This window comes from Sinocyclocheilus grahami, unplaced genomic scaffold, assembly GCF_001515645.1.
Source record: "Sinocyclocheilus grahami isolate Dianchi unplaced genomic scaffold, SAMN03320097.WGS_v1.1 scaffold1750.1, whole genome shotgun sequence".
In the NCBI taxonomy this organism is placed as follows: domain Eukaryota; kingdom Metazoa; phylum Chordata; class Actinopteri; order Cypriniformes; family Cyprinidae; genus Sinocyclocheilus; species Sinocyclocheilus grahami.
The window spans coordinates 54575-62462 of record NW_015506929.1 but is presented as its reverse complement, the minus strand read 5'-3'; positions in this window follow the sequence as shown (position 1 = coordinate 62462).

The window sequence follows — 7888 nt, the reverse complement described above, 5'->3', positions numbered from 1 at the left end:
AGTCAAGACCTCGGTTTAACGTCTCATCCGAAGGACGGTGCTTTTTACAGTATAGTGTCCCCGTCACTACACTGGGGTGTTAGGACCCACACAGACCACAGGGTGAGCACCCCCTGCTGGCCTCACTAACACCTCTTCCAGCAGCAACCTAGTTTTCTCAGGAGGTCTCCCATCCAGGTACTGACCAGCTCAACCCTGCTTAGCTTAGCCAGCGCAATTGGGCCAATTGCGGCTGAGTGTCGGCTCACTCGGCTGTGTTCTGGAAGCAGCTCACCAAAAGTGAGCCAGCTCTGGCCCAGTAATGGTTGCCAGATTTGGCCCGATTTGCACTGAGACATTGCACATTTAGCCACATTCGCCCCGATTACGGACCATAAGTGCTGGTCTGATTTTGGCTGAGATATGGCCATGCAGACCGGACCAGTTTAGGTTGAGTGCTGGGGGTGGGTCTCCATTTGCAATGTGGTAAATAGTATGTAGCAGTGACACTCAGTGTTGGGGGTAACGCATTACAAGTAACACGAGTTACATAATCAGATTACTTTTTTCAAGTAACCAAAGTAAAGCATTACTTTTTAATTTAACAGAGAATATTGGAGTTACTTTTTTTCCCCAATTTATTGGTTGACAGCTCTCCTGTCCCCATGTTGAGAGAAATCAGAAGATGTTACTGTAGTTCTAAAATAAATATGAATATGCATTAATTCATCTCACTCACAAAAAAAAAAAACACAGATTCAGTATTCCTCAAAATGAATACAAATAATGCAACTCAGAATATGACGCAAACCTGCAATAATTAAATGTTAAACACAAATATCCTTAAATTCCAATTAGTAAACCTTACTTTAAAAAAAGCATGCAAACCAATTGCCTTGAAAAAAACAAGTAAAGTGAAATAAGAATAATAATTTGTAATAACAAAGGTTTATTTAGTGTTGTAAACTTACACGCAAGTTCTGGTAACTCAGAATCACTATTTTCAACAACTAAATGAATAAGTACAATATACTATGTGCGTATTTCAAACAACTCTTATTTAATTTAAGCCAACTCATGTAACATTTCCTGCAACTTGGAATTTCTAAGTTGTATTTACTTAAACAGCAATCTGATTTACTTGCTAAAAGCATGCAAACCGATTGCCTTAAAAAAACAAAAACAAGTAAGCGTTACTCCACTAACTTAAGTGCTTCAAACATCCATTACAAATTACTGACAACAATGTTCCATTCATCACACACATACAATTACACATACATTTAAGGTAGTGAAAGTTCTAAGTTAAAGGTAATGTATTTTTGTTTTGTTTTTCAGTGCAGTTTTAACTTGTATTACAAACATTTTGAAACAAAGCAAAAACAGTCTGATTTAGGGTATGCTTCTTGTAAACAGTGGAGGTAGCAGTACAACGAATAAGTATGGCACTGAGTTGACCGCACATGTTGCCAATGTTTTTTTTTTCCTGTCCCAAGTCAAGCATCACACTGTAAGTGTTCTTCACAGTATTAGGGTAATCCAAATGTACTGTACTAGTGATCCAAACACGATTTGGAGAAGTACTTCATCTTCAATGATAGTCAGCAACCCAACAAATACTAGTGCCCAGACTGCATCAACATCAGACACCTGTATACAACCAAATAAAAACAATATTAGTAGGGAAATATGGATGATAAGTTGTCAGTGTTATCTGTCCTGCCTACACTACCATGCCATTGGGTTAGTTCACCCAAACTTGAAATGTATGTAATAATTTACTCAAACATGACTTTTGTTTATTTTTGGAACACAAATAAAGACATTTTCAGTGAAATCCGATAGATATTTCTGTCTATTTACCCAAAACATTAGACAGTTGATCATATAGCAATCATGTCTTTTCCAAAGATTTGAGCCGCTTTTCCACCGTCAGGCCAAACCATTTTTGTTACTTAACTATTCCATTTTGTGCTGATCTGGCCCAAGCCAACATGGATATGGTTTAATTTTTCACTGTTGGGCTGTTAACAGAGCTCTTTGGAATGCAACATAAATGTGTCAGTCGTTACCTTAGTAATGGAAGAGTTAGAATACGGTCCTAGATGTAAATGGCACACGTCATGAAAGATTAAATGTTTAATTTAATTTTACTATTAACTTGTTTACTTCGCTCAAATAGCAGGCTTGGCCAGCTACAGAGAAACTGTTGGCTAAGCAAAAGACAAAAGACAATCCTGAGCAGCGATGTCACTCCAGGCATTCTACAGCACGGTTCAGTGTGTTCGGCTAATAATTCCAGATCAAGAACGGTTTGTGATCAGACTATGTCTAACCAAGTTGGAATATAACTGAAACTGTTCCTTACCATTCATTGAACAGTTTGGTCCAAAACTAGATTACACGGCTCCATTCATATGGATTTATTTTATGGTTTCTTGGGTGTCAGAGTTTTGGGGTTAATATCTTCATTCATGTCTTGAAGATGCACACTTTTTTATGGGATGGAATGACAGGACGGAGATTAAGTGGCATAATTTTCATTTCTTTGTTGAACTAGGTATATAATCAACATTAATCTTTATAAAAGTATCTCAGTAATTTACCAGCAAATACACAGGAAATTTTCCCAAAATTATGTGCTTCTTTAAGGTGTAGCTATGAGAACTTACAAAGCGGGTTAGTTGTAGAAGTATCTGGGGTGATCATGAAGTAAAACAGGTCGGCCTCAGATGGGTGTGCACTGCTTTCAAATCTGGGTTCTAGAAGTAAAAAAAGAAAATCAAGTTTAAGACATTCAAAAATTACAGTACAAATATGTTTGTCAAAGTGTCAATAAAGTGGTTACATGTATACTTCATCTGCAAGAAATCATTTAAAATTGTAAATAAAGTGTAGCACATGATTGAGTCAAAAACTGCTCTACTGCTGTATAAGAGATTAAACATGAAATACCTTACCTTCAGTGTACTGAGGCCGGTGTTCATGAGACTGCTGTTCAGAGAAGACAGCTGCCACAAGCACTTGTCCTAAATATGACAAATACTTATTCAGTTAAAGGCAAGTTCCACTATTGTTGTGAATTGTAGATTACAGACACATTCATTCCTTGATATTTGCATACTTTACAAGAAAGAAAGAAAGAACATTTCTATACATATCTACTTGAGGCCTCGGTCATAAAACCAATTGAAAAGCAGCATCTCCTCTGTATTACAGTAGTAAGTGTTTCAACACTGCAAGACAAAGAGCTCATTCAGTTTAAACCTTAAATGTGTGATCACATAATGACTATGTGATGTATTATAAATATTGACATAAAATTAAAATAACTTAAAAATAACTTCAGTGACCAAAGCCTCAGTGTTATAAAATAATGTAAACAATTAATTATCAGTGGCACATAAATATTGACTTTAAAACCTACTGTGAGCTCATCTTGACGACGTTTGGCATGTTCTTGAATTGTACCTCTGACTTTTCATTTAACTAGCTACAAATGTCTCAGTTTGAAAAGTAAAAAAAAGTCTTAAATTCGTCAAAATACGCCACAAGTTCTGTATTTCTACAGTCTTTTTTTCTAACAGCAGAATAGCAAAGATCTTTGGTATCTGTTAGCTAACACTGCTGACAAGGTTAGTCAGTTAAAATTAGCAGCACACAGAAAGATACATTGACACAATTAATTTTTGAAACTTACCTTATTATTATTGTATAGAAGTAATCAGTCTTTGTCCAGTGGTAAAAATGCAAGCAGTCTCAGCAAATTCGGCGCACAAATTAAAAAAACCCTTGCTTGTTGCGCATGCTCTCTAACCTTCCATATTTCTTCTTCTGTTGTTTTGTTGCACATTAGCAACACATTAGCGCACTGCTGCCTCCCACTGGTGTATTAATCGCTGTGTCTCATTTAGAAGGCTCAGAAACACACACACACTAACAACAACAATAACAATACAATGGAAATGGGTGTTTGAACAAAAGAATGCCCCTAACGAAGGAATTGAACTGTCTAATTGTAATGTATGGTGTTACACTTCATAAAACAGGAAAGAGTTAGAATTAGCAGGAAATCTGACTCTATGTTGCGATTGAACAGGACGTCATGTACATGAATACCTATTTAATTATAAATGATCTAAATAACATGGTGAAATGAACGTTGCTTGCAGAAAAACAGCAAAACCACCATAAGCTGACTTGCTTAGCCGGGGCGAAATCATAACGTCATGATTTTAGTACTGAAGTTTCAGGGTTGCCAGGATATTTTTTAAAAACCGCCCAATTGCTACTAAAAACTACCGCTGGAAAACCGCGGACTTGGCAACACTGCGAAGTTGCGCAGGCGCTGTGAGGGGGAAACAGGGAAACTGAATTCGCCGGAACACCGGGACTCGATATTCGCAAATCTAGGGACCATCTCTAAAGTTACATACGACATTGGTATACACTTTTCTAGTTTCAATAGCATTTGAGGAAAATTACTTACAGTAACCCAACCAACTGTGAAGTGGTCATGTAGTTCTCAGTTATAATGCACACCTTTTAGATTTTTTGATATTTATTCAAATAAACTGTCAAATCATATATAATTATGTTGTTTATTTCACTGCCGAATGGGCTCAAACACAAAATATATATCATAATTTAAAGCTCAATAGAATTTGAGGAGAATGACTTACAGTAACACAACCAACTGTAACGTGTTCATGTAGGTCTCAGTTATAATGCACACCTTTTAGATTTTTGACATGGTTTACTGTATAGCTATATGGCAGGGGTGGCGAACGTCGGTCCTGGAGAGCCGCAGCCCTGCAGAGTTTTGCTTCAACCCTAATCACACACACCTGAACAAGCTAATCAAGGTCTGAACGGTTACTAGGAAGCTACAGGCAGGTGAGTTTTAATTAGGGTTGGAGCTGAACTCTGCAGGGCTGCGGCTCTCCAGGACCGGAGTTCGCCACCCCTGCTATATGGGAATCAGCCAAGTGTTCCACGCAGGAGACAAACAAATTTAACATAGTCACACATGTAACAGTTATCCTAATTTAACACAAGACACATGGTCTAAAATGCATAGCATCTACAACCTTTTACCTAAGTATTTCAAAGAACACTTACAGCAAAATAATCATGTGTTTTTAAAGAATAAACTTAACTAGCCTATGTGCACATGTAGGAGCACAAACAACTATATAGTGTGCTCTATGGGCACAATTGAATTTGAATAAAAATGAAATGAATCCCTGACTTCAGGAAGAGACATAGTATGGAGCATATGAAATACACAAATACACTTCACACTACGGGCTGATCTGACTACAGACTCGCAATGACTGATTTGCAACTTTCCCTTAAATACTACCTGAACAAAAACAAAGAAATCTTTAAATCAGTTGTAAAAATATAAATGACCTTTAGTTTTTTTTGGTTCTCCTGCTCCAGGGTCACACCTGGCTGGAGATAGATAAACATTCCCACAAGCCCTAAAGGGACACACACACCCTCCTCAGCAGAACACAATTCTACAAAAGTTTTCATAACATAAGTGACTACTGTCAAATTGAGACCAATTTACCAATCGCACAAAGACCTTTAGAATGATACCAAACATGAAGGGGGAAAAACAGGTTCACAAGCTACATGATATGTGGGATATGCATATTCTTAATGAACTTTGAGTGAAACCTTTTGGGGGAAAAGAGGGAGTGGCAGAGAGGGCAGGGGGAGAAGGGGGTCGTAAATGAGCGAGGAGAGAGGTGTTGTTTGCTCTCTTTGGAGATTTGTTCTCCAGATAAGTTTTATTGTTTTATTGCATGGCATCTGTTTTGTGTGAGTTCCTGAGTTTTGGCTGCATGAGGATTTAATTTCATAAGGAAATAATTTCACTCCTTGCATTTGTTAATTCTATGTTGCCCCAAAAATACATTAATATGCAAATTAGGTACAGTTTAAAAACTCGTTTATGGCCATTTTACACACATTTTGGATAAAGAAAAATGTTTTTTTTAAAAATATCTTTCATAACATAGTTGAGAATCATCTTTATATAAAGTTTGGTATAAAAAAATGAAAATTGACTTCTGATTAAAACAAAAATTGCCTTTTCATGTCTATTCATGTCTTTTTATTTAAAACAAATATTTTTCTTTTTAAAGTCCCGATGTCCTCTACAGAGGACATGGCATAACATATGAATAAAATGTTCAACATTTTTCTTATGCTCTAAACCAGGGGTCCCCAAACTGGGTCCTGGAGGGCCAGTGTCCTGTAGAGTTTAGTTTAACTTGCCTCAACACACCTGCCTTTAAGTTTCTACACTGAACAAAATTATAAACGCAACACTTTTGTTTTTGCCCCCATTTTTCATGAGCTGAACTCAAAGATCTAAGACTTTTTAAAAGTTGCTTAAAGTCGCTACGGTCACTATTCTGCTCAAGAAGCCTTCACTGGATCCTTCTGTCCTAAACAATTTTCGGCCTATTTCTGTTTTACCTTTCATTTAAAAAGTTTTGGAGAAAATTGTGCTGAATCAACTTCAACATTTTCTCACTAGTAATTGTATTTATGAGGTTTTTCAATCTGGTTTTAAATCTGCTCACAGCACTGAGTCCGCCCTTTTGAGAGTGTTAAATGATATTTACCTCTCTACTGATTCCGGAGACTCGGTGGTTCTTATTCATTTAGATCTATCGGCTGCTTTTGATACCATAGACCACTCCTCACTATTATCTAGATTAGAGTCTTGGGTAGGTCTTAAAGCAAACATTCTGAAATTGTTTCAGTCATACCTGTCTGACAGAAAGTTTTTAGTGAAGTTGGGTAATTTTTCCTCTTCCCCTGCCCCTCTGACCTGTGGCCTTCCACAAGGCTCTATTTTAGCTCCCTCTCTGTTCTCTCTTTACATGTTACCTCTGGGCTCTATTCTACGAAAACATGGTGTGTATTTTCATTTCTACGCAGATGACACTCAAATCTATCTACCAATCAAGAAAAACAATTCCACTGCGATTACTTCTCTTCTGAAATGTTTAGAGGAGGTTAAATTATGGCTAGGCCAAAATGTCCTCTTCCTAAATGAAGACAAGGCCGACGTAATTGTTTTCGGTCGAAATGATAACTCTCAATGTATAAGCCCTGAGCTAGAAAGTTTATCCATTTTTAGATCCGCGCGGGTGCGGAACCTAGGTATTCTAGTCGACCAGCATTTAAAATTTGATAAACATATCTCTTCTGTCATTGGGTCCAGTTTCTATCAGCTTCGTTTACTGTCTAAAATTAAAACACTTTCTCACTCCAAAAACTCTAGAAATGGCTGTTCATGCGTTCGTTACATCTCGTCTAGATTACTGCAATTCTTTATATTGCGGTATATCTAAATCTCAAATTGCGTGTCTTCAGCTTGTCCAAAATGCAAATGTCAACATGAATACATCACTCCAATTCTTAGATCTCTACACTGGTTGCCGGTTTGTCAGAGAATAGACTTTAAAATGCTCCTCTTTGTATATAAATCCCTACATAACCAAACTCCTGTCTATCTATCTGACCTTCTTTACTTCTATACTCCGTCTAGAAGCCTACGATCCTGTGACCAGGACTTGTTGGTGATCCCTCACGTTAGGATTAAGCGTAGAGGGGAGTGTGCATTTGCAGTGGCAGGGCCACGACTCTGGAATACCCTACCGTTAGAGATTAGAATGGCCCCTTCTTTGTCTGTTTTTAAGTCCTTGCTAAAAACGTATTTGTTTTCCTTAGTGTATTGACTACTGTGATATGGAAATTTTCAAACGTGCGGTTTTAAATTTTTGTCTGGTTTGTTCTCTGTGCATGTGGTAAAATTGTTGCTCTTCTGGAAAGCACTTTGGTCAGCCTGGTGACTGTTGTATATGTGCTCTACAAATAAAAT